This window comes from Haemaphysalis longicornis, unplaced genomic scaffold, assembly GCF_048455015.1.
Source record: "Haemaphysalis longicornis isolate Haplotype H1 unplaced genomic scaffold, Haemaphysalis longicornis Haplotype H1 scaffold_1, whole genome shotgun sequence".
NCBI lineage: Eukaryota > Metazoa > Arthropoda > Arachnida > Ixodida > Ixodidae > Haemaphysalis > Haemaphysalis longicornis.
The window spans coordinates 260,548,657-260,575,224 of record NW_027526203.1 but is presented as its reverse complement, the minus strand read 5'-3'; the positions used below and the strand labels follow the sequence as shown (position 1 = coordinate 260,575,224).

The 26,568-nt window shown below is 49.1% G+C and overlaps 1 protein-coding gene across 2 annotated transcripts in view; it reads right to left on the bottom strand.

Annotated features, from left to right (window-relative positions):
- Window positions 1-26,568, bottom strand: part of LOC144144910 (bone morphogenetic protein receptor type-1B-like) — a 147,545-nt gene that overhangs the window by 48,802 nt on the left and 72,175 nt on the right. The window lies entirely within an intron of this gene.

Below are 26,568 nucleotides of genomic sequence, written 5' to 3'. Positions count from 1 at the left end.
GTGAGGGCTGTGCACGGAGACGTTACCACCGCGAAGTTTTGCCTCCAAGCCAATAACTTCGCCGTGGCGGGCGAATCAGATCCGGGTATCCCGATTCAGCTCTGCTGCATTTTGTCTATAGGCAGAATCAGCAACCTTAACACCGTGGGAGATCTTAAGGCACTGGCCTGAAAGATTAAAGGCCGGAAGCGGTTCCAGGGTTCGTATCAAGGTTTCGCGATCTGCATGCATACACACCTGGTTCCGCATTTCCGTCTTCGGTGTAATTTTATGCATTATACGATTTGATTGAGAAATGTGACGTTCGCCATCACATCATGCAAAGCGTCATGCCGGCATTGAGCGATGCCACGGCCCAGACAGTTTTTGAGTGATCAAAATAAATTTGTTAAATTGTGCAACGTAGCGCAATGAATCGGTACGTATTGCCTCATAGTCAAATCGCATACCATGCCTCGTCAATCGCCGAGTTTAATCCGTAGATCGCAGTGATTAGACATTTGGGCGCTATGTGGCGAAGAGACTCACGGGAAGGTGGAGTTGCAATAGGCTTCGTACTGAGCTTTTCTGCGGGAGCGGAGCCACATCCGTTGATCTTTCGATAGCAACGAGCTTAAAAAAACACGAACGGAAGAAACCACGAGCCTGAGTATAACCAGCGGTGCGCCAGCGTAATGACACCGTGCGGCATGACTCAGCTCTTACCTCTGACCCATTGGCCAACCTCGCACGGCCTATGACCTCAAAGTGCCGAGATGAAGTGCCATGGGCTATCCCGGCGGATGGCTCCAGATCACGTATAGCGCCCAACCATAGGGTGCATCGGTCTCCCTTCTCCTCGTGCCGTGACGCGCCTCTCGGAAGGTCGGCCACGCCGGCAATTAAGTTAGCGTGACTGTGCATCTTATCGCGGCATACGGGCTGGGCGCTGGCCGCACGCAACGAGGGCAATAAAGGCGCAGGCGCCTGAATTCATTTGTGCCCCGAGCTCGTCTGAGCACCGGCGTAAGCGACGATAGTAATCTGAAAGACCGCGCAGTTCTGGAACCGGAGAAACGAGGCGTGGAGCATTACACTACTCTAATGAAGATACGGCGGATCTTTTTCGGAAGAGTCTGAAGCTGTGATTCAAGGTCGTGTCCGGATCGACGTTGAATTCTGGCAGGGAGCGTCGTGAAAGGGACGCTCGAGTGAATTTGTCGAAGTGTCTATTTGTGGCGGCATTGTGCTGCACTTTAACCCGTGTAATCCATGGTTTTGCCATAAATCGGGATCGCAAAGCCGTAGTGCATCTGTAATTGGCGGCAGAAGGAGAAACACCATGTGCCGTTTTGTGGCCTTTGCACCAACTACCGTAATGACGTAACTACCGCAATGACCCACTATCGTAATACTGTAATATGAAAGCCCCCCTCTGCTGCATGTCATAAAATCGTGTAGCTATATCGAAGTTCAAAATTATGGTAATATGCCTGTTGGTAATATGCCTGTGATGGTAATATGATGGTAATATGGTAATATGCCTGTGTAGTGCATACCTGGGGTTTGCGCAACCACGAAGCGAAATAAACTGAAATGTGGGAGACCATGCAGGTTGCCGTTGACTGCTTGAGGTCAGTGGTTATACAGGAGAGCCGTAATGAAAAAAAAAAAAAGACTACATCACGGAGGCGCTCTGTGACCGGATAGAAGGACCGACAATGGTTTTGGTTTAAGTTCATGAACTTTTAGTCGCTCCTGACAGTTGATCAACGCAGAGTTTCCCAAAATGCTCTATCGTTACACGAAAGCGAAATTTGCAATAATTGTCGCTGCCAAGCGTCGGCCACGCGAAGTGAAATCGTTTTCACAATAAAAGCTACCATTGTCGATTTAACCATCGGTAATTAATCCACATTATCGAAGAAAGTCAACGTCGCGCTGTCGTGCATCCCTACTGTCATCGTTCGCCCACTGCTTCCGATATTCCCTCACCAGCCAAAGAACGCTAGCAAGAGCAGCGGCCCCGTGCTTTAGCGACATCGCGCGGGGAACTATGGGCCTATAATTGCCATTTTTTGAACATAAAACATGAAAAATGGACTGCCGTGTTAGATATTGGGATACCATGTCCTAACGGGTGGCTGCATTCGCCTTCAGCCGTCAGTAGGTGTATGAAGTATTAAGCTGCGTGCCACCAAATTATTGCATGGCTGCGCTGTGCCTTAATTTGCGTCGGACTTATAAATGGCTTACAGGAATTCGCCGCTAAAATTCGCTGACTACGATGCGCCTGACTGAGTGATTGTGCCAGCGATACAGTGCATGCTGTGCCGTCTACACCAGCGAATAAGGGGCTACTAGGAGCCTCACGTTAATATGTTGAAGCAAGAGGTACGCACCCCCCTTCCCCCTCTGCACGTGCGCACACGCACGTGCACACGCGCATGTCATAATTCACAGTTTAGTGCATATTGATCACAATAACGTCACCGACTAAACCTTAATACGCCGAGATAAGAACAGCACAGCCGAACAGCCTCGGTGATGCGGAAAGAAGTTGACAACGAAGCCGGAAGCCCGAAATTCGTGAGGGGTGATCAAGCAAACAGTGCCCACCACCGGCTGATGATGGTGATGATGATGATGATGATTATGAGTAAGAACATTTATTAACTGATATATTATAGAGAGAAGCGACCTCCAAACTCCCCAGAGTCAGCGGGAAGCCGCCCTATCTGGACCACGGGGGAGACATGCACGCATGTTCACCGTTCCTTGTAAATAGTGCTTTGTTTACCCGCAGAACTACACGAAAGACGCAAGGTGGGGAGAGTCGGCAAAGCATTGTGAGATAATTTTATACTGGTACACATTCTAAAAATGAGACTGTTTACCGTCACCGCAGAACATTATGTCATCGCGAAACCTTCTTTTGTCGTTGCGGTGATTTCACCCGACTTGAGCATCCGCACGATTACGGAAACGTTGTGGCGTCCCTCATTTTTTTTTTTTTTTTTTTTTTTGCTGAGTGTTTTCCCCGTCGAACTATTACTCGATAGCGACACGCCTAACAGGGTTACGCGCTGTAGACGAGCTCTTCTAGACGAGCACCAAGATAGGCAGCGCGCGATGCGCATCTGGCCCTGCTCCGAGCCTTTTTGGAGGACCGGAACTAAAAAAGGCAACAACAACAACAAAAAAAAGAATACCTGGCAAGGACATCGCCGCGTAATAAATAAGCCAAGAGAATAAAGTGGAGGGGGAGGAAAACAGTTTATCCAGTTCACTGGGCGCGCACTGCGAGGCACAAACACGGAACACAAAAGGGCGAATAATAAAGGGAGAGGGGGAAACGACAACAATGCCAGCCCTCTTAGCCCCGCGCGGCCAACAACGGCAGTCGAGGGGGTCGAGCATTCGTTACACTTGGTCGATGGATGCTCCGTGTCGTGTCTCCTTTCTTTTCCGCTTCATTCCCTCGCCGCCGGCGTTGTTTCTGCCGGCTGCGAGACAAAAGGCAAGCATCCGTGGATGGCGCACGCGCGGCGGTCGCGACAATGGCCACTCATGGGAAATGGCACGCAGCAGCCACGCCGCGTACAGCGTGCGCGGCGCTCCATCAGCGCGCCGACTGCGGCGTTGCGTCCGAGAGAGCCCTGCGCGGAGAGGGGGCGCACCTTGTCACACGGAGGAGGACCTCGGCTGCTGCGGCGTTTTCTCGGCCCGAGAATCGCGACACCGTGACCTAGGAAAACAGGCGCATCCAGCTCTAATGTGTCCCCCCTCCTATTTCAAGGGTCGTGGAGCTTCGCTGTTTCGCTTGTTACTTGGTGCTCGCCAAAGACCACGTCGACAGCGCGGAAGTATCGAGGCAACATGACAGTTCCTCCTCGACTTCGTTGCTGGAAAAGAAGACTACCGTATATGTGAGCAGATTTGGTTTAAAAAAAAGGGAAAATAAAATAGTAGTAGTAAAGTCCTTTAATGGGAAAAGGAAGGCCGGATGGTCCGAGGGGGAAGTCGGAATAGCAGGGCGGGAGGAATAAACGTTTTTTGAATCTTCAAGGAACATCTATGCAGTTTCCAATGGAGGAACAAATGGTCTAGCTTGAGCCACCGAGCTTGGTGTAGACCCCGGCTCACACTACTCGTGGCAGACTAGTCCCAAGGGAAAAAGCGCCTAGCGTGGCGAGGAATTGGGGGTCAGGGTATGGGGGATCATCTAATGAAGAACCATTGCACTCTCGAGAATATGTCGGTGTTCTTCGGATGCAGCGCAATGCCAGATTAAAGGATGTAAGTTTGCGATAGAGGTCGCTGAACAGTGCGGGCAACGTGGAGGTGGTGCCTTCCCCGGGCGAATCCATTGCGATAAGATGTGGGGGGTGAGAGCAGCATTGGCCAGAGTTTTGTTCGAAACTCAACCCGCGGGTTTGTACCATCGTCCTCGGCACACTACCGGTGTCAGAGCCAACAGTATGTAAAAGAAAAAAAAAATCTATGAGAATCTGTTTAGCCACAATGCACCTAAACTGGCAGTCAGTCGTTCCCTCCAAGGGAGAACATTTCATCAATACAGAGGCCCGGCGTACAACTAGAAAAGAAAAATTCACCTCCGCTGCAGCAACACGGGATGCAAGTCATCTTGTCTGCATGGCGTAATGTCACAGCCCAGACCGCGTTTTTAATCATACCTAATCTTGGGTTCCGTCCCTGGCCTACTGTCCCTACGGTTTGACTGCAACAATTGACCCCTCGGTTGCGTTGTGGTGAAGCAGACTCGCGCCTATCTTTCTAATGGGGAGTAAAGGCACCAACAGTGTCACTCCACTCGTCAGTACAGGTGGCCTTGAATAATCGGTAGCTCTCCGCTAGGGCGGGCATCATAGGTCAAATGCATAGATTATGCGCATAGAAAAGGAATAGCCATAGCCAACGACGTGCTACTCGGACTGTGGGCCTTCGTGAAGGAGGCTTACCTCGTCAATAGAACTTAAGCTTTATCGACCCTGAACCCCTTCCCCTATTTCCCCCAACAGGCCAGAGTGCCATCGTTTCTATAATAAATTCATTCATTCATTCATTCATTCATTCATTCATTCATTCATTCATTCGTTGGAGCAGGAAGAGAGAGAGAGAGAGAGAGAGAGAGAGAGAGAGAGAGAGAGAGAGAGAGAGAGAGGGAGAGAGAGAGAGAGAGCTCTTTATTAGATGAAATCAGAGAGGTTTGCCGGCATGTTCCCGCCTACATTCTACTCTGCGGGAATGGGGGAGAAGGGAATGAAGGCCCTAAAGGAAGTAGGGCAGAAGAGAGAGGAAAAAAAGAAGAGAGAAAAAAGGGAGCGTGAAGCTTTGCGTAGGTGGCGTAAAAGTCCGCATGATCTCACAGGTGAAGACGGTGAAGATATTAAATTCCCTATTGTCTCTGCGGCGTCGATTTCGTATAAATACACAAACAAGGAGCGTGGCGGGAACGGAAAATTATGAAGGCCCTAAGCTGGGTCTTTGTAAGATGGCTTTCTCACATTCTGTTTTTCTGCGCGAACGCCATAAATCCCGAATCCCAGCCATAGACAGCTTCACTGTAAAGCAAGGAGGTGTAGGATTCGTTCATTTGCTTAACATGGGGGGGGGGGGGGGACTGGTAGTTAAAAATCCTTTTGGCGGCTTTCTTTTTTCAGATTGTTCGAAAACCGGGATGTGGAAGCAAGCGCGGTACTTTAGGGCTGTTTTAATGTTTTGACACTAAATTGGTACCCTAAATTGGTTAATGAGAGCCCAATCCTCTCAAAAATATACGCCGCAAAGGGTCCCATTTCAACTCCGCAGTATAGTATGCGCAAGATGCAATTTTATCGCGTATACACGAAACTTGAGAAGTACGAAGATAAAAACAGTTTTAAGCCAGTGATACGTAGGTTGTTTCATCGAAACTTCCGCTTTTCTGTGTATCTTCAATCACTCGGTAAGCTGTCGCCACCCCTTTCCAGGCAGGCGCAAGTTGAATCTTCATTCGAGCGAAGCGGGCGTTCACGGTCTGCTGCGAAACGGCAGCGCCGAGCACGCCCACCACTGCCACCGAAAACGGCACGCAGCGACGGGATTTTAAAATGTCGCCCACGTAGGCACACCCCTGTCCATCAAATGTAGACATCCTCTTTCTACGCGTGCTTACAGGAAAAGACCGCTGAGCAATTCTTTTCTCGTTCCTTTACTTGCTTTTACGGGGTTCTTCCTGTAGCTGCTACCGCAGCAGGACCTTTTTTTAAAGAACGCCGAAAATATGAACCTTCAAGGTAAGCACCAAGCGGTGACTTTGGTGTCCTTCAGCGAAAAAAGAGGCAGAGTGCACGTACGCCACTAGACGACGAGTATATACCTGTCTATGATTTACCAGCTATGTGAGCCGAAAATTTTAAGGACAGCGTAAGTGACAAGGGAAACAAAGCGTACGAGTTTGCGCAAAAGACGAGGACGAAGAGAAGAGACGCCAAGACGAGCGCAAGTCTTGTCCTCCCTTCTCTTCGTCCTCGTCTTTTGCGCAAACGTATTCCTTCGTACGTCATCAATCAACTAGCCAGCACTCAAGTCCCACTAGGAAAAATAAAGCGCCTCAGTAAGGTCGTTGCTACAGCAGTAATGCACGATTAAAATTGCCGAAAAGTGTTTTAAAGCGAAGCTTTCTATGTCTTGATTGCGCCGTCGATTCTAACACCAAAGCGCAATGCAGAGAAGCCAACTTTACACAATGGGAGGGTACATGATGATCATGATGATGGTGCTGGTGGTGAAACGCAAAGCGCTCCAAGAAAAGAAAAACGCTCCCCGTGGTGGGAGTCGAACCTGGGTCCATCGCGTTGTGAAGCCGACGTCTAAACTGCGTCATTCTAACATGTTAGAAGGAGTTTGGATTTTGGACTTTGCCTCAGGTTGCATGGGAGAAGGCTTAGACTTTTAAGCATCTTTTTTTTTTAAGAAACAGGGTTTGATGTTTTTAAAAAGTGAGCAATAGGAACCTATTCATGAGTTTCCTCTTTGGGGACCTGGAAGTAGAGGAGGGCTACGGGATGATTTAGACGGGAAGATTTAGACACGCAGACGTCTTCGTATTTGGCCAGATTTAGAGGGCACCCGCCACGGTGGCTCAGTGGCTAAGGCGTTGTGCTGCTGAGCACGAGGTCGCGGGTTCGATTCCCGGCCGCGGCGGCCACTTTTCTGGTGGAGGCGAAAAGCAAGAACTCCCGTGTGTACGAGATTTTGGCGCGCGTTAAAGATCCCCAGGTGGTCAAAATTAATCCGGAGCCCTCCACTACGGCGCGCCTCATCGCCTGCGTTGCGTCGGCGCGTAAACCCCCCCCCCCCCCCCCTCCAATAAATCAAGATTTAGAGTGCATCCGCTTGGAAGACGTCTAATTTCGTCATACACGTTGAAACTCGCAAGAGTATGGGGCCCATGCAAAAAACTAAATCCGCTCCCTCACTTAAACCTCAGATCCCCTCTCAACCTCACTCTACTTCAAACTCGTCGACTGAGGTCAAAAACTGCGACCGGTTGCAGCCGTTGACCTCCGTTCACATGGAAAGGTTGAGGCCCATTTGAGTTGACGTTGTCCTAGCCGGAGGGAAACTCAAACCGGCAGAGAGAGCTGGTTACTGCCGCGGAATAGGCAGTCTGGGAGAGAAGGCGCAGCGTCTCGATGCAAGAATAACAAGAGACGACAAAGCAGTCGGGGTTGCGTGACTGCACATCTATACTCCTCTCAGAACGGAATCACGAAATACACATCTGGGAAACTTGCGTTCCGCACGAGGTGCTCGAGCTTGGCGAAGTGGCGAAAACAGGCAATGAATGCGCAAGTTAAGCTCCAAAGACGGACGTGATGTTTAATGCAACAATAAAGCCTCGCTATAGAACGTAATTCTCCGACAGGCAGGTGCGTTTTGTCTAAACAGCGGGAATAAATGAACTGCTGTGATAATCGTGTTACAAGCCTCCAGTATACAGGGAATATCCGGAATATCCTTGTTGAAAAATAACAAATCAATTGCTTTAAAGCATGCATTCAAATTCGTCTAACGAACCTCGGTGGACAGCTCACCTCTCAAATACGTTCCGTCTTCCGCATAGTGTTCAGCTGATCAAAGGTAGCCACTGTGGATACGTGAATAGCTGAAGTATTTACGTAAACAGTTGAGTGCGAGTGAAAAGTAATTTGCACATTTTCGTGAGTACGTTCGTACGCGAGTGGGTGCATATCCGGGCGTGCGAGATTAGGCGCGTACGTGTATATATCCGTGCAAATGGTAAACCATTTGAGATAGGTGTATGGACCACGCCGAATACAGCACGAGGTGATTCCTACAATGTCAGAGAGTGCAGTTAGCACAGTCCACCCACCCCTCTTTTCTTCCCCTGGTTACTACAAGCAAAATTAAAATATCTAAGACCCTGCAAAAACTTTCTTGCTGATGAATACCGTCACTTCGTCTGCTTCGTCGTTCCTCCTCATTTTATTTTGTTTTCTTCTAAACGCATCTATGGTACAGTGGATTATTTACTTCGAAATGGCCCTGTAATGGCTCACGCCCATCAGGTGGTCGACCTTTTTTTTTGGCGCTCTTCGGCCTCGAAGCCCTTGCGCCATTAAACACAATCATCATGATCGGGTGGTTGACCAAGCCATTATGGTCTATGCTCCCGTCATTTTCTTCTCATTTGTGGTCTGGTTACTACTTTGCTTGTTGTCGTCTGTGCCCATGTAACAAGAAATGGCTAACAACCTGCTGCCTGCTATGTGGTGTCACCTAAAGCGAGAAGTGGTCTTATTAGACGGCACAGGGTCTACATAAGACGGGAGGGCTTTCACTGGGTCACATTTTAGTACATTCATCTCCGAACAACTTTCCTGGGGTTCTCTGAGTAGGAAGGCATCAGTGCAGCGGAAGATGGGAACGCTTGGAGAACTAGTATTTCCTTCCAAGGGTAATGGGTCCTGGCAGAGAACATTGTACCCCTCACTCTCCCTTAAGGGGTAGGTATAATTTTATAGAATGTGTCCCTCTAATCTACCGTTTGTCTGTGGGATGAACAGTCAGATGGAGCCGCCAGAAGCTATAAAGCTAAAACCAGGGGGTTTTAGCTTTAACACCTCCATCTCGCATTCGTCTCCATCTCCGCAAGCTCTACCCAGGCCTGGTAATCCGAAGCCATTTTTCTTTTCGGGTGTAAAAAAGCAGCTGTTATTTTTATCAGTACGAATTGAGATCAGGAAGTATAGAAGCAGGTGATAGATCCTAACTACATTAATCCTGAATCTGTGAACAGCGGACCGCAATCATTGTCCCTTTCAAGACGGACGACGCTCCCGCTCCTAATTTCCCTCGAAGACACGGGAACGGCCACGGTGTACATTTCTTCAAGAGCGAAAACGGACGTCTGATTTCACTCGGCTGCGCTTCTCACTGATGTGAGCAGCGGAATGACCCGCCATTCCGTCTCCCATCAGGAGGAGGATCTCGTGATGACCGATAGATTGAGATGGCCTGACATATGCGCGAAAAAATGTTTCTATCTAGGCATGAAATCATACTCTGTGATTAAGAGAGCTTTGAGCAGCTTATGTTCACTATCCTAAATCGCTACAGCTCTTCTCACAGCCAAGTACAAGGAAAATTCCTTTTTATTACTGAAACTCACGTCTAAACGGTACGTGCAAATTAGTAACGCCACCGGCGTTCTGCTCCAAATTACACCGTTGTGGGAGGTCCAGATCAGTGCATCCCTCATGGGCGACCCGGCACCTCCACGCACCTCACGCAAGTACAGCAGCTTCTGGGGCAGGGTGATACATTGGTCAATCGTATCCGCCAGTTTCTGGACACACGAAGAGCAGCGTTGCGAGCAGCGCGGGCGGGCCCATTGGCAGGTCTGCAGGCAAGGCTGGCTGCAAGAGGCTGCGAGACCGCGGGCGATGCACGTGTCCACGGAGGGCATGATGGTCAAGATGGGAAGCTCCGAAGCGGCAGCTGCGATTATCGCCGAGGACCGTGCTCGTGGGCCGCAGGGCGACCGCCTCTCCGCTGACGTGGACCTTGAGCTCGGCCGGTGGCATTATAGCCGCAGCGGTCTTCATGAGCACGGGACAGGACAGCGCCACGTAGCAGGCCATAATGCCGAGGAACAGGGGTGCGTAGTTGCAGCTGAAGAGGCGCCGTTGGTCTTGATTCTCTCGTGGATCGGCTTTGCAGGCAGTGCCATGGTAGCATGCAGAAACCTCTTCCCTTGGTGCAGTCGTCACAGATGCACTTTGGAACGAGATCCTCCCGCTTGGCGAGTCGCCCTTCTTGCGCGATGCGAAGGTGCCCCTGCGCGCCGTCATGGGCATTTCTGCTCAGCCCACGAGTGCTCCACACGCTGACCTGAGGGGTTGCGGTTGGGGGGCTCAGCGCTGTCACTTCGATCCCGATTCGTCGTGACCTCCGGGATTCGCTCTGCTGCAGCCACGTATGCTTGCAAGCCGGGGCAGCTCTACCGGGCAATAGTGATGATAATGATGACAAAACGATCGCTGCATTGGTCAATGATAATCATAATCACTATGGTGACGAGAACGACGAGTCGATTGAGAAGCTTTGAGAAGCGAGGCGCATGGAGTTAAACGCACAAGCAAAGCCCACAAAGCACGGCACGTCTGCGTAGAAACGAGAGCGATTGGGAAGGGGTGTAATTCTGTATTGCCACGGACTTAACAATAGCGCTGTGTTATATAGTTGGCGGCATGCTATAAAAACGCAAGTATTTCGGCAGACGTTTGTACAGAACAAATAAAAGGCGTAGTAGAGGTACTCCAAAACGCATTTCGTTCGAGCTTGCCGCCAAAAATACTAAGCATGCTTACCATGGTATACAAATTCTTCTCAGACTTAGATAACGGCGAGTTCTTTCATTTTGAACGCAGACGTCGTTCCCCGCCCATGCTCGCACCAAGCACTGGAACCCGGGAGGATCGTGGAGAAAAACTACCTTACTGCTCCTACCCTACAAGCTCACGTAATTCGGAACGAGAGGAATTGATGAGCGCTCACGGGGGCTAATATTTGCGTGACTGAGTAAATACTCCTTGGCATTTTTTCCCTAGGAAGCATCTCTTCTGAAGTTCTGTTTTTTTTTCATGGCAGTTCGGTGTTCCTAAGCGATGTTGTTACCAAAAATTATTCTTACACCATGGGTATTATTGGGCGCTCACATTATCATGAAGCAACAAGAATTCAGAGACAGTCGTAGGGACCATGAAGACAAAATACAAATTCATTAAAAAAAAAACTGGCGCGCCACTCAGCTCCATTCCAGCCACAAAAGATGCTCCTTTAAGCGGAAAAAAGCAAGAAAAACCCTTCATCCGAGCAGTGGGAAAGGAGGCTGGCCAGCTCCCATCACGCTGACCAGATCTGTCTGGTCATCCGTGAGAGAGTTACGGCGAAGCCCAAGGGTGTCTGGACTGAGGCGAATGGGTGACGGCTCAACGACCACGGTTTGCTTGATTAAACATTACCCCCCCCCCTTCTCTCCCTCTCTCTCCCTCTCCCTCTCCCTCTCCCTCTCCCCCCCTCTCTCTCTCTCCCTCTCTCTCTCTCTCTCTCTCTCTCTCTCTCTCTCTCTCTCTCTCTCTCTCGCTCAGTGGGTTAACTGCACGCGTGCATTCAAGTGATGCAATCAAACGCAACTAGAAGCCCCACTACAATCACCCAATCAACGTCACCGGTAAGTGACTGGGGAGTCGCCACTGCTTCATCTGTTTTTCTCATTATCTCCATTGAAGTTTGCGATGAAATTGGCAATTTGTATCGAGACGAAGCAGTCTTTTTAATGAACCAAACATGCATTTTGTCATCATGGCCCATTTGTAGACTGCTTACGTGCGAGGACGTGAAATAATTACACTCCATTCCAACCTACACTATCCGTAATGTGTTCTGGTAGGTCTGTCGTGATTATCTTCTATTGCGACAATGTCTTCGTCATCAGCGGGATGTATGTCCGGCGTGTAAAAAACATTATTATCGTCGTCACGGTTGCGGTGGTGTTGGCTTGGGGTTTCGAAAAGCTTGAGGATTCGGGGTTTTAAAAAGCAGCGAGCGCCTGCCGTGCGAAATTTTCTTGTACCGTTACATCTTCTTCTGACGCGTACTACTTCCGTGGACGACCTCGTTCCACAGCAGCCGCTGAGGTAGACGCTTCAGACGCCATCGCAGCAGAGGCCGCACCGACAGTAGAAATCTGTGCCCGGTGGTGCTATTGTGTGCTCTCTTTGCCATAGTCATGATACTTTCCCCACTGCGCGATTTTTTGTCTTTCTGTCTCTATGACTGAAGGACTTGAACAACCGATGCTTTTAGCCCTGAGCCTACGCTATTAGCGTAACCGTGCTTTGCTGTCATTGTCATTACCCGGCTCAAATTACAACTCTAGACGTGCCCGCATGGCTTTGTTTACGACGAACCGGTAAAAATGGCCTCCAAATTCTCTTCACACTCTGCTGGGGGCGCAAAACTTGCGCAGATGCGCGCGAAAAAATGAAACGTGCTAGCCGACTCCAACGTACGCGTATTTATGTTTATTTATCTTTTTTGAACACAGAGAAAGAGTAAAAGGTCTTTAACGAAACTAGCGAGGTTAGCTTGGCTAGAGACGCCTGACATGTTACACCAGATGGATGCGAAATTTGCATAAAACAAACAGGAGAACAATGCATACGATGATAACTGGAATTGTGGTGATGATGATGGTGACGACGACGACGACGATGATGATGCGCATGCTTGCGTAGAGTTATTTACATAAACTGGTCCAGTCCTGTACTTCACAAATATCGGCAGAGCTTTGGTCGCATGGGACACATGTTTAGAATTCGACCAGGGACTTAGCACGCCACTCGCCGCTGCTTTCTCACAAAGCTTTTCAAGGCAAGAATGAAGTGGCAACCCAGATGAAAAAATAAACTGAACCAAAAAGTCTCACGTGGTTCTGGCACTTGCTCTTTCGGTATACTTTGTTGGCGGGCGGCTAAACTGACCTTTCAGATTTAACAAGCGGGTTGTGCGGGGACGGTGGAGCAGCTGATGTTCATACTGGAGAAGAGCTCGGAAGCGTGCGCATGCTCTGTTTGTTTCTCTGCCTGCCACCGTAAGACGCGGACTCATGGATCAGACGGTGCTCCCGTGATACTGTGAAATTTTTGGGAGGGTGAAGATACAGAAACAGGCTGTTTTTTTTTACTTGAAGGACCATTCATCACGTCCCTTGTCATAGATATTTAAACATGTTTTTAATTTTTTGTTTCTTGTTTTCAATAGATGAGGCTTAGCAACATTCGTAAACTACTTGAGGTTCGCTATATAAAAGCAAGAAAGGTTTGTACACCCTTCCCCCTCCTAGCGCGTCTGTGGCAAACCTGGCAGACTATGACGACGATGATGATGAGCATGAAGATTATGATGCTGATGATTAGAGGCTTTCCCTTTGTATCGGGACGGCGGCCACCACGCTTCCCTAACCCCAGTCGCTCAATAAAAGTTTTTCTCTCTCTTTCTCTCGGTTTCCAACAACAGACTTCCTATTCACTTGAAACACTCCTTTAATGATCTTGAGCAACTGCTAATATGTCAACTAGGTGCGGCCTCAGGGGCGTATTTTCACCCTTACGGCCTGGCTTCAAGCCGCGGTGATTGCAAAAAATTAAAGCTGTTCCACTCAATGTGAACGCTGTCGGAAGTGCAGAGCAGTGATTCGCCATAATGGGCTGTACCGCCGTTATCCGCTTACTGCAACCACCCCATGCAATTCAAATTTCCCGCCTTCGCAGTGCTCGCGCGCCCCCTGACTGAAACTGCGCCAGCAGGAGTTCTGTTCTCTTTGTGCTTTTCTCCCCGCACGTGCCGGCGTTGCACTGCCACATTTTCCGTTTACTATTGTAAAAACCAACCCAACGGGCGTCCTTAACTAAAGAACGCGGGCGCTGCCGGTTAATTACGTATATTTTTCCTCAAATGTACCTATAGTTTTCTTTGTGCTAAACAACGGGAAGATGTATGACAAGCGCCAGCGTTTCACGAGTTTCGAACGCTTATTACTATATAAACTGCTTGGCTTTCGAAGCCTCTCGGGTACGCCTCGAACAGCGTTACCCCGGGACGCCGCCTTGGTGCTCTGTATACACTTCGGTCGAGCGAGCGAGCTAGGACGACAAGGCGAACGCCTAAACTGCTCTGCACTAATATTTTTCTCAAGTACAGGCATTTTTGTTTACTGTTACATATTGTCTTAGGTCAATTGTACGCATTCCTTTATTAAGTTTAAAAATATTTAAAGTTTATTTAAATGTTAAGTTTTGTATCTTTTAGGTTGGCTTTACGCGTTGGCTTCTTCGGTGCGGTTCTTCTGTAGTACAACGCGAAAAAGAAGCGCGCGTGGGATGCGTCCCGCGGCCGCTTTGTCATATACCCGCCGCAACAGCCTGGTTTGTTTGTTTGTTAGTTTGTTTGTTTGTTTCACTGCTCCTTACTGTGGAATTCCGCGAAAACGAACACTTCACTCTCATACCAGCATATTTCGAGTGCATGCCACTGCTTTTTACGGCAGAAAGAATCCGACAACCAGACCCAGGACAGCCCGTACGATATATGCACGCACGAAAGTACGCAGCTGACCCCCAGAAGTACGCTTATGCATACGCTTTTGCATTTCTTTTTTTTTTTATTCGGTGACTGGTTATGCGGGAACGCAGTGGAAGGGTGAACCGTAAAGGGAAAAATGTATGCAGTCGTACAAGCGGCGTTGCGAACACTGCCGCCTGACGCAATTGCGGATTCCAACTCGCGTGTGCACTGGCACACAAGGTCGGACGGTAGAAACAACCCTTGAGTGCTCGGACACCGCCGCGACTGCTGTTCCGTGGGCAATGGGAACTGACAACGACGCAAAAACATCTGCCTTGCGACTTTTCTGGCGACGCGGGACATTTAAAACGAATGCACAACGGGACATATTCAGAGCAGGGCTTGCGTTCGGGCTAGTTGGTATTCCATAACGTTCATCTTAAGCGCAGAAAAAACATGGACACAGAAGACAAGGACAAGCGCTACTTCCAACTGAATTTTATTTAGAGCAGCCATCTCGAGCTTTGTCAAACTAATCAGGCGACGCCTGTCAGTCTGACTCGACACTAAGTCGTGGTACGTGGGGAAATACCACGCATATGCCGCGAGCACGCTACCGTTTCCGGCGGGCGCCTCAAAGGGTGTCCGGTACAAGTCTCACGTCGCTGGCATTATCACGCGTTGAAGCAAATTCTTTCAAGTTTACACGCTCAACAACGGTGCGCAGCTGAATTACAAAGTCATACAGGACCTTCCCAGAAAACGATGTGAGCGTACACGTTAGCTGAAAACGTCCGACGTCACAGGTGCGCTGGTTCGAGGCAAAAACCCTGCATGAAAACTAAGTTTGGCAGCCTGGAGGCGAGCATGATAAGCTACAGGTGTAATGTTTGCTTCCAACCTCTCGCACCATAAACATATCATTACTGAGCTGCCCCACTGAAATATTACACAGTGGCGAAGATAAATTAACCGAATTCATCGCATACTGCAGACTGTATATGGTGACAAATGTGTGTCGACCACAACAGTGACTGAACGGGTGCAAATGTTTCGAGACGGAGGTAAGAAAAAAAAATCCCCGTGGCCTGGCCTGCACCAGCCTGAGCAGCACCAGCCTGAGCGGCGGCTTCGTCTGTCGTATGGCCCAGCCACGAGAGATATTTCGTTTCCTCGCGTCCATCCCAAACCATCCGCACTCGTTCCGTCACTGTCGTGGTCGACACAAAGGCGTGTCGACAATGTTCTGAATTTTGCGATGAATTTTACTAATTGACGCCCTTCAGCTGTTAGGAGCTGGATCACCACTAGTGACCCAGTCTGGACGGATTCCATGTTGCGACAGCCATTTTGACAGTGGTACCCAACACAAACCAGCAATAACTGTAGCTGGCCTATAGTGGGGTGTGCGTTTATCAAAGTGGGACGCCTTGGAGCTCCTTGTTCTCGGTGTACGTGATGCGGCAAATATGGGTTTCATTTCATCAGGTATAACATATGTATGTATGTATGTATGTATGTATGTATGTATGTATGTATGTATGTATGTATGTATGTATGTATGTATGTATGTATGTATGTATGTATGTATGTATGTATGTATGTATGTATGTATGTATGTATGTATGTATGTATGTATGTATGTATGTATGTATGTATGTATGTATGTATGTGTAATGTATGTATGCATGTATGTATGTATGTATGTATGTATGTATGTATGTGTATGCATGTGGGTTTATATAATCTGCGTAGATTTATAAACGCACATGCATGCATACGATTCATTCGACCACATGCTCATTTTGAAAAGACCACATGGTCGTTTCAACCATACCTGACGGGAATTGATGTACGCTATGACTTCAGAAAAAGTTTCATTCCGTATCACAAAATCTGTCCACCATAGCTCCACAAGACTCCTGGATACCTCCCGTGGCGAGAACCAGTTAAGGACACAAACACACTCAGAATTTGTCAATAGTAAAAAAAAAAAAAAAAAAACGCGAGCCGAAGGGCGACCAGGTAGTAACCAAAGTCGACCCAAAGTAGGTCCACTGAAGTTTCGGGAAGGTCGGTTGCACGCTACATCCAGGCAGGTGTTTTGGCAAACATGAGAATTCTCCGCGTAAATGCTGCTGTTTGCCCCCTAAATGTAGCCTGGTCCTCAGGGAATGCACGAAAGAGTAACATGGCCACATCTCCCCAACTCCGGCCTCAAATGATTCCCAGACACGACGATCTATTCGGGAAATTGCTTGCTCCATTATTTGTAAGTCGCAGTTCTACGAAAATCAGTGCAACAATTTCCGCTGATTTCTTTCTCCTATCGGTACGTTTCTTTCGTGTCAAACGCAACTTGTCTCCAGTTCGGGTCACGATGACGATGATGATGACGGGGGCGAAGTAGGTGGTGGTACAAATGATGATTGCAGTTTTGTGGCACAGGGTTTTCGCTCATGAATAGCGCTTCGGTACACGAACTGGCCTAAACGATAAATAAGATTAAAAACAGTTAAGCAAAAACGAGAAACTTCGTATTATTTGTATAATTTTCAACTATAGTGGTGTAGCTGTGTGTCTCGTGCAGCAGACCTATGGGGTACGGGACTGGCCAGGTGATGATGATAGGTGTCGCCTTTCGCCCATGAACCACTGCGTAGGGCTGTTAAATAAATAAATAAATAAATAAATAAATAAATAAATAAATAAATAAATAAATAAATAAATAAATAAATAAATAAATAAATAATAACAAAAACACTGAAACGTCATAAATTAGTTTCGGAAGCAACACTGTCACCACACGAGAAACAGGTTGTCGAGTACCTTGCCTGTTTCATTTTTATCTTTTAATCAGAACAGCTTACATTTCGATTAACGCATTTGTAGAAAAACAATGAAAAGGGGCGGAGGACATCTAAGTTTGAGTTACGATGTCAGACGCGATAGCATTACTTCATCGCCGAGGAAGAGTTTGGAACGAAGCTGGTTGCATTCATTATTCATGCCCTCCAAGCGCTCAAGGTCGGCTGAGATAGCGAGATTTTTAGTGATCTTTTATACTTTCATACTCTATTAATACGCTTCGCAATGCCGGGGATTGGCCCTTCGATGACCGAGCTCTTGAGCAGCGGCCGCGGAACGCCACCCAGTTCGAACTTGGGTCTAGTATGCCCACCACATCCATCAGCAGCAGCGACTGAAAACAATTACTCATCGGCGCGATCACCGACGGCGGGAGAACGAACTTCACTCCCCAGGCGTGGCGCTTGGTTAAGCCGCATATCCTTTCTTTCTTGCTTACACTATTATTGTCGGTGAGCGTACCGGCACGCCTCCTCCTTTTCCCACTCCCGTGGTCGCTGCGCCTGATTCCGCCTTCAGGCGGACGGCACCTCCTGTCTGCCGCGCCGTCATTTCCAGTTGGAGGTGATGACGTCCGACCACGGACGCTTCATGAGCACGGCTGATAACCACGGCGGCTTCGAACTAGTGCCCACCCAAAATCTCTCAATGAGCCTCCTAACGCTCACGCGTTAAAGCTTCGATGTCGTGAAGTTAAATTTCAAATCACACCACAGAACTTGTGATACATACAACTTGAAGTGTTTCCTCTCGTTGCCGGGGAAAATAAAGCTGGTTCTTGCTGAGCACATTGTACGCTTGATTCCCCGGCAGAAAGGTCACGATCTTCAAGAACGACAATTAACGTGTCGTTCCTCTCGACAACGCTTCTCATGTGAAGAGCAGGATGACCCTCCACTACGCCGCAAGAGGAGCTGTATCCACGACCCTGCTCCTCACGGAGGCAGTGATTATGACTGACGGATTGAGATGCCGTGACGTACACGCGAACAAATGCTTTTCTGCAGCTTTGCATGCATACTCTAGGATAAAAAAAAAACATTAAAGCGTAAAATTACTAGCCAAATTGTTACAGCTTTTCTCACGGCCAAGTACAAGGAAAACTCCTTTTTATTACCGAAACTCAAGTGCAAACGATGCGTGGAAATTACAAACGCGACCGGCGTTCTGCTCCAAATTACACTGCTGTGAGAGGTCCACACCAATGCATTACTCAGGAGTGACCCGGTGCCTCCACGCGCCTCACGTGAGACCAGCAGCTTCTTGGGGCAGAAGGGGACAGGCTGCAAAGTCGTATCCGCCAGTTCCTGGACGCAAGAAGAGCAGCGTTGCGAGCAGCGCGGGCGGGCCCATTGGCAGGGCTGCAGGCAAGGCTGGCTGCAAGAGGCTGCCAGGCCGCGGGCGATGCACGTGTCCGCGGAGGGCATGATGATCAAGGTGGAAAGTGCCACAGTGGCAGCTGCAATCATCGCCAAGGACCGTGCTCGTGGTCTGCAGGGCGACCGTCTCTCCGCTGACGTGGACCTTAAGCTCGGCCGGTGGGAACATATCCGCAGCGGTCTTCATAAGCACGGGACAGGACAGCGCCGCGTAGCAGGCCATAATGTCGAGGAACAGGGGCGCGTAGTTGCAGCTGAAGTGGCGCCGTTGGTCTTGAGTCTCTCGTGGACCGGCTTTGCAGGCATTGCCATGGTAGCATGCAGAAAGCTCTTCCCTTGGTGCAGTCGTCACAGCTGCACTTTGGAACGAGATCCTCCCGCTTGGCGAGTCGCCCTTCTTGCGTGAGGAGAAGGTGCCCCTGCGCGCCGTCATGGGCATGTCTGCGCAGCACACGGGTGCTCCACACGCTCAACTGAGGGGTTGCGGTTGGGGGGCTCAGCGCTGTCACTTTGATCCCGATTGGTCGTGACCTCCGGGATTCGCTCTGCGGCAGCCACGTATGTTTGCAAGTCGGGGCAGCTCTACCGACACAGGGGACAATAATGATGATAATGATGACACCTCGATCAACGCATTGGTCAATAATGATGATAATCACGACGGTGACGGTGACCACGTATCTAGTTTGAGAGGCTTCCTATGTGCGCGACGTCACACTCAGAAATCAAAGCCGAGAAACCAAGATGCGTTAGCGTAAATACCAGAGGGAACCGGAGGCGGGGAGTTTTATCGAAGGCAAAACCTTAGGAAAGTCCTAAAGCGGAACATGACCGTCGTCGTTGTCGTCGTCGTCGTTGACGTCGTCAGTGCCAACCAGCGTCAACACGAAAAATAACAAAGTGCCCGACGTTGTAAATAGAAAATAAATCGGGTTCAATGAGATTTGAACCCAGGTCGCCCGAGCAACAGTCAAGTGCTCTAACCACAGCGTTAATCCAGCACTTTGGCAGAGTAGGACAACCGCATGGCGGCACGTCCGTTGAACGGGTGCAGGCGGCTGACTGTGGGGAAGCTGCAGCGTGAAGTGCGGCCAGTGAGCCTGTCGGTGTAAAATACGAATAGAAAGAAGGAGCGGCAGACGCAATGTAGCTGCAAAGAAGCTGCAACGAAAACAGCTGCTAGCCTTCCGCCTTCAAACCCCGTACGACGGCTTAATTAAGTGCCCGAGGAATTTTGTTCCTTTTTCACCTTCTGTAATGGCTCTGTATTAGTCGGCGGCAGAAACAAGAAGTCTAGTATTTGTGCCGACGTTTGTGAAAAATAGTCGGGACTGTCGCAGAGGGGCTCCAAACGCATTTGATTGGGGCTTCCCGCCATAAATATTCAGCAAGCTTCTGTCTGCTTCGCACCCCTTCAGCAACATTCGGAAGCAACATAAATGGCCCAATAAGCGAAAATGTGGCTTCGGCTTAAGCGGAGCCTAAATATGGGCTTAAAAACCGCCGACAGTGTAATAAGAATAAGAGACACAGAAGAACGAGACGACATAGCTTATACGCTGCAGACAGAGAGAATAACACGCAGCTGAACTGAAAAATAGAATCAACCTACATTCGGTATATCATGCGGAGAAAATCTCTGCGCGTTCCCTTTGTTCTGTAATACATCGTCGTCGTCACCGTCGTTATTATCATCATCACTGAACAATGTGTGGGTCGGGCTGTCATCATTATCTTCATTACTGACCCCTGTGTTGGCCCAGCTGCCACGACTTACAAGCGGCTAACATAGAACCTATCACGGAAGCCTCGAATCGTAATCGAAGCGACATCGGTGAGCCCCGCAAGCGCAACCCCTCAGGTCAGCGTGTGGAACCTGCTGCACAGACCTGCCCATGACGGCGCGCAGGGGCATATTCTCGTCAAGCAAGAGCTGTGACTCGCCAAGTGGGCAGCTATTGTTCGAGGGTGCAGCTGCGATGACTGCAGCCACGGAAGCATCTTCTGCCTACTACCATGGCAGCACCCGCGAAGTCGGCCGAGGCATTCAGGAGGAGAATCAAGACGAGCGGCACAGCTTCCGCTGCAGCTACGTTCCCCTGTTCCTCGGCCTTCTGGCCTGCTACGTGGCGCTTTCATATCCCGGGCTCATAAAGACCGCTGCGGCCACGTTACCAGCCGCCGAGTTCAAGGTCCACGTCAGCGGAGATACGGTTGCCCTGCGGACCACGAGCACGATCCTCGGCGAAAATCACGGTTTCCACCACGGCCCTCTCCACCCTGACCGTCATGCACTCCGTGAGCAGGCGAATGACCCGCGGTCTTGTGGCCTCCTGCAACCAGCCTTTCCTGGAACCCTGTCAATGGGCTGCCCACGCCGCTCTTCGTGCGCCCAGACACCGGAGGACATGACTGTCAGCCTGCCACCTCCAGCCCCAAGAACCTGCTGGACTGGCATGAGGCGCGTGGAGGCCCCGGGGAATACCTGAGCGATGCATTGATCTGGACTTCTCACAACGGTATAATTTGGAGCAAAACGCCGGTTGCGTTATTGATTTGAATGCATCGGTCATCCGTATTTTTAGTAATAAAAAGGAATTTTCCTTGTACGTGGCTGTGAGTGGAGGTTTTGAAATTTAGGCTAGTAATTTTATGCTGCTTAACGTTTTCCTTCCTGTTAAGGTGAAGAACATTTCCCCGTGCGTTCGTTACGGCATCTCAGTCATCATGACTCCCTCCTAGTACAGCAGAGTTGAGACCCAGCTCCTTATGAGTGAGAATCGCAGCCGAGTGGAGTGATACGACCATTGTCGCTTTTGAAGAACGGTACACCGAAGCCTTTCCCGTCGTTGGGAATAGCGATGCGTCTTCGAGAGAAATGAGGAGCGGAACCATCGCCTTCTCGAAACTTTCCACTGTTTTCTGTCCGCTGCTCACGGATTCAGGAGGTCGTGCGTATGATCCATCCCCTGTTTCTATACTTGTCTCGGTTCGTACCGACAGGAAATAACAGATGCTTTGCACATCGACGAAGAAAAATGGCTTCAAAATACCAGGCCTAAATGGAGCTGCTGGTGATGGAGGTGAGTGCGAGATTGCGGTGTACGTTAACGATCCCCAGATGGATTAAATTAACCCGCAGGTTTTCGCCTTGTGACCAAGGTGCAGCCACCACCCGTAAACCCCTGAGTTGAGCTTTATTTCTTCTGCATGATAACGTACCTGTAGCCTCCATCTGACTGCTCATTTAACAAATCAATGGCAGATTAGAGCGACACCCTCTACAAAATTATACCTTCCCTCTAAGCGTGAGTAAGGAGCACAATGTACTCAGCCAGGACCATTTTACCCTTGGAAGGAAATATTTCTTGTTCTCCAGGCGCTCCTGTCTACCGTTACGCCAATTCGTACACAGAGGACCCAAGGAAATGGCTTTCGAAGATGAATGTTCCAAAGTGGGACCCAGCGAAAGCCTTTCCGACTAATCTACGTCCTATACCGACTGATAAGGCTATTTCTCGCTATAGGGGACATCAGGTTATTGGCCATTTCGTGTTACATGGGCACAGGGAGAGCCCACGACCGCAAAGCAAGGTAGTACAAGACCACTAATGAGAAGGAAATGACGGAGAGACCTACGGCAAGTTGACTTGACCAACAATGAGCCATGACAACATTAATACAAAGAAAATGAATCCACTTCGCCATGGACGAACTGGAAACGACAACAAAAAAAGGCAAAGGACGGACGATGAAGCAGAGGAAGCTACTGCCGCTGGCATTCATCAAAAACAAGCCCTGGGTAGCGTTTCAATTTTTAGGTGCTGATTACCTTAGGACCGCACAATGTCCTTCCGCGTCCGTGCGCATAGCATTTTACAATCGCAAAAAATCACACAGGCACCGGCAGGATTCGAGCCTGTGTCTCGTAGACCAGACAGAGTTAGTGTCAGTCGTCTTACCCATTGGGCTACGACCATGTTTTTTTTATTACTTTGGGCTACGACCGTGAGTCAGTACCGAAGAGTCAAACGGCTTACTCCCTCGCCTGTAACGGTGCGGAGTACCTTAGGACCTTCCAATGTCCGTCCGAGTCCATCCGCGCGCACACCACCATCAAGCGAAAATCAAGCGAAATTCGATTTGAGCCGTGAGTTGCAGTTTCATTTAGGGAATAATCAAGGAGCAACTCACGGCTCAAATCTAATGATGGTCGGGGCGCAAATCGGATGTCACTCGGGGCGCAACTTGGATGGCATTTCGAGTTCCCGTACTACGCACCCTCGCCATCATCCACGGAGTGGAGATGCTGCCATTTTTTTCTTTCACTCGCCCAGCTGTTTCTCGTCTGTGTTTGTGCCGCTTGCGCAGTCGCTCTTTCCGAAGGCGATGAAACGACTTGCCAGGCATCAGGCCTTGATGTTGATTGTATAATTGATCTATTCTCCTTTTTGTTGTTGTCGGTTAGCACCACTGACGTTAATCCATGTAAACTACACTGCGCACTTGTTAATCACCCTGAACGAGTAAGTTGCAGGTGAGGTTATATCATCACCATAATTATAACCATCGTCAGTATTCCTCCCCCCCCCCCCCCCCCCCAGCAGTCTCGTCTTCCACAGGAGCCACGAGCAACTACGTTCGTGCAACTACGTCCGTCAATGTCATCGCATTCAACAAAGCCCTGACCACTGAATTCTTTTAAATTTGCGTGCTATGCTTAGTGATGTAATGTGAACTGAGCAGTGGGTGATCGACTATTCTCAAGACCGAAATAGTTGCAAGTGCAAATGCACCTGAACGCGTTTCCGTTCCTCTCCGCGCGGCCTGTCGTCTCTCTCCGGAGAGCCATGAAGGTCCGTCAAGAAGGCAACTCGAACATATGCGTCTCTGGCACGGGAGCTGTCCGGAAAACGACTGCCACCGGCGCTCGTGGCATCAAGGCTTGCCCCCGGAGAAGCGCCGCTTCTCCCGCGAGGAGACGACGCTGCGAAGGCCGGCCAAGGCGGCGTGGCGGGCTGTCATTAGCCGCTGCCCCTCTCCCGGATCTCTGCTCCGATGGCGGCTGCCGCTGCGCAGACGAGCAGGCCGCCGAAACAAGAAGAAAAATGCGGGACGGACGGCGGCCGGAGACACGTAAATAGCAAGAAAAAGCGCGATTAAACTATATTTGGGCAAACCTAAACTACGCAGCTGCCTGCGGAACTAGCTTGCGAAGTGGGTCAAGTTTACGGCGTGAGGCTATATAACGGCCGGGGCCCCGCTTTCTCGCTCCTCCCTCCCGTTTCGCTTTGTTTTACTTCATCCAACTGACCACGCGCGCGCGCAGCGTCCGCACACGAAGCTTCTGCAGCGCCCGTAATGGGAAAAAGAATAATAAAAAGAAAAAATGGACAAGAAGCAACAGAAGAGAGTAGTACACACCCACCTGAGATGTGGAATGCGTATAGGGAGCGGGAAAGGAGGTAAGCAAGCCGAGTTGGCGTCCCAAGGCACTGAAGCGAATCGTTCACGCGAGAAAAATCCTCCGCTTGTATTACTTCATTTGACACGAGTAGTGCCTGTCCCGCCGAACCTTCACGTTGCTGTTGAAGCGGCGTGAAAAGAACCTACACCGCAGCAGTGCATGGTTGACCCGGGTAACCAGCACGCTGGTGTTCAACCAGCTTATGTCGCGATGCAATGGTGAAATGCAGCGCACGCCCGGCACGGCGAACTCCCTTAGGTCGAATTTTCAGAAAATCCGAGCAGGCAGGTAGACTTTTGTCGGTTTCCTGTTAGTGGAATGCAAAAAAAGCCATTGACTGATTTCACTTGTCCGCTACACCGAAATAGTGAAGGACGTTAAATCATAAATTGGTCTGGTAAGGGGGATAAATTTACTGCCCCTCTGTACGGTTGATGCATGAATGATATTGCAAACTTTTTATTTAGGCAAGATATCGTGTTGTACCTAAATGGCACTAAAACTTAAAAAACATGCAGTTTTAAAATCCCGCAAGTAAACATTCACCCCTGTTTCAAATCATTTGTGTTTATAGCTGAAAAACAACAGGCTGTCACCAATACAATTCAGTTCTATTGCAATGTTATATATATGCAGTAATCCCTTGTTATAACGAAGCGGTATTTTGATATAAGCGACCACTCGAGAAAAGCTAAAGCAGTTGACGTTTAGGTGCGCCGCAACTCCAATGAACCAAAGAAAAGGTTTTCAGTGAAGCAAAGCTTTCTTCAGGTGCAAAAAAGGCAATGAGCTTTGGCTGTCCCCTGCTCCAATTTGACCAAGCATTGCATAAGGCTGTGGTCGCCACGAGGGTTTCGCGCTGGAAGGCTCCACCAATGCGGTTGGCTCGAGTCTGAGGTTGTGTTTGTTGAGCTCAAAAACAAACGATTAACCACTCATTGTGGGTACACAGCGCAATCATGAAAACTGACCGGTTTTGCACTAAGGGCTTTGCATGATCACTGGGCAATTTTCCCCGAGGTCTGCAGCGTTGAAGTTTGCAAAACAAGAGATGACACTGCTTATTCTGCGGTTCCAGTGTCGGTGTTCGCGCACCGCCGCGTCCGCCTCATTGACCAATGTCTAGGAACAAAATTCAATGACCCTACCACGAATTTTGACCATTTTTCAAAAGTCAGATGGCGCGAATAGGGCGTGATAGGCTCGAGAAAATCGCTGGGAAAACACCAGCTACCGTTGACCCGCAATGTTGACAGCCTGACTCGCCGCTGGGTCGCCGCCGCTCGGTGACGCTTACGCTCCATTTCGCTCTAAGCGGCTCAAGCTCTTCGTGCGGTTCGAGTAATGCGGTCTAAAATGCATGCGTTTGGGTTGGGATCAGAAGAAATTTCGAATAAAGCGATATTGTTATAACGAGCGATTACTGTATATATATATAATAAGGGTTGGCAGTCAAGAAAACCTCGGAAAGCAAAGGGGAGGTTGTGGTGGATCATAGAAAGAGATGAAGAATTTTTTGAGTCGAAAAGAAAGTGGTGAAAAAATGCCCGCCGGGTGGGATCCGAACCCACGACCTCCAGAATACCGGTCTGGTGCGATACCGCACCAGACCGGTTATCGCACCAGACCGGTATTCTGGAGGTCGTGGGTTCGGATCCCACCCGGCGGGCATTTTTTCACCACTTTCTTTTCGACTCAAAAAATTCTTCATCTCTTTCTATGACCCACCACAACCTCCCCTTTGCTTTCCGGGGTTTTCTTGACTGCCAACCCTTATTTTCTATCTTATTTCACGGAGCCCCTCATTTCCCATTTTCTGATTCGTTATATATATATATATATATATATATATATATATATATATATATATATATATATATATATATATATATATATCTGTGTGTGTGTTCCAGATGTACATATACAGCAGGCCGAAACCATGAGCTATTTGCTACATCCTGTGAACAGAAATAAAAAGGAAAAAGGCAATTGAAAGGTTATGTAAGTGCGCCTCTGTACCACAAAGTTGTTTTTAATTTTGAATCAATTTGTTTTTTTTTGTCCTCGTCCTTTTGTTCTCCTACCATCTGTTGTTTTGGTTTCAATTTTTATTAGGAGGGGGGGGGGTAATAGTCTTGCCTCTTCTGAAATTAAACCCTGCATACGCCGCTGCCAAGATATATCGCCTACGTGCGTATTGCTTATAGCCATAGCCCG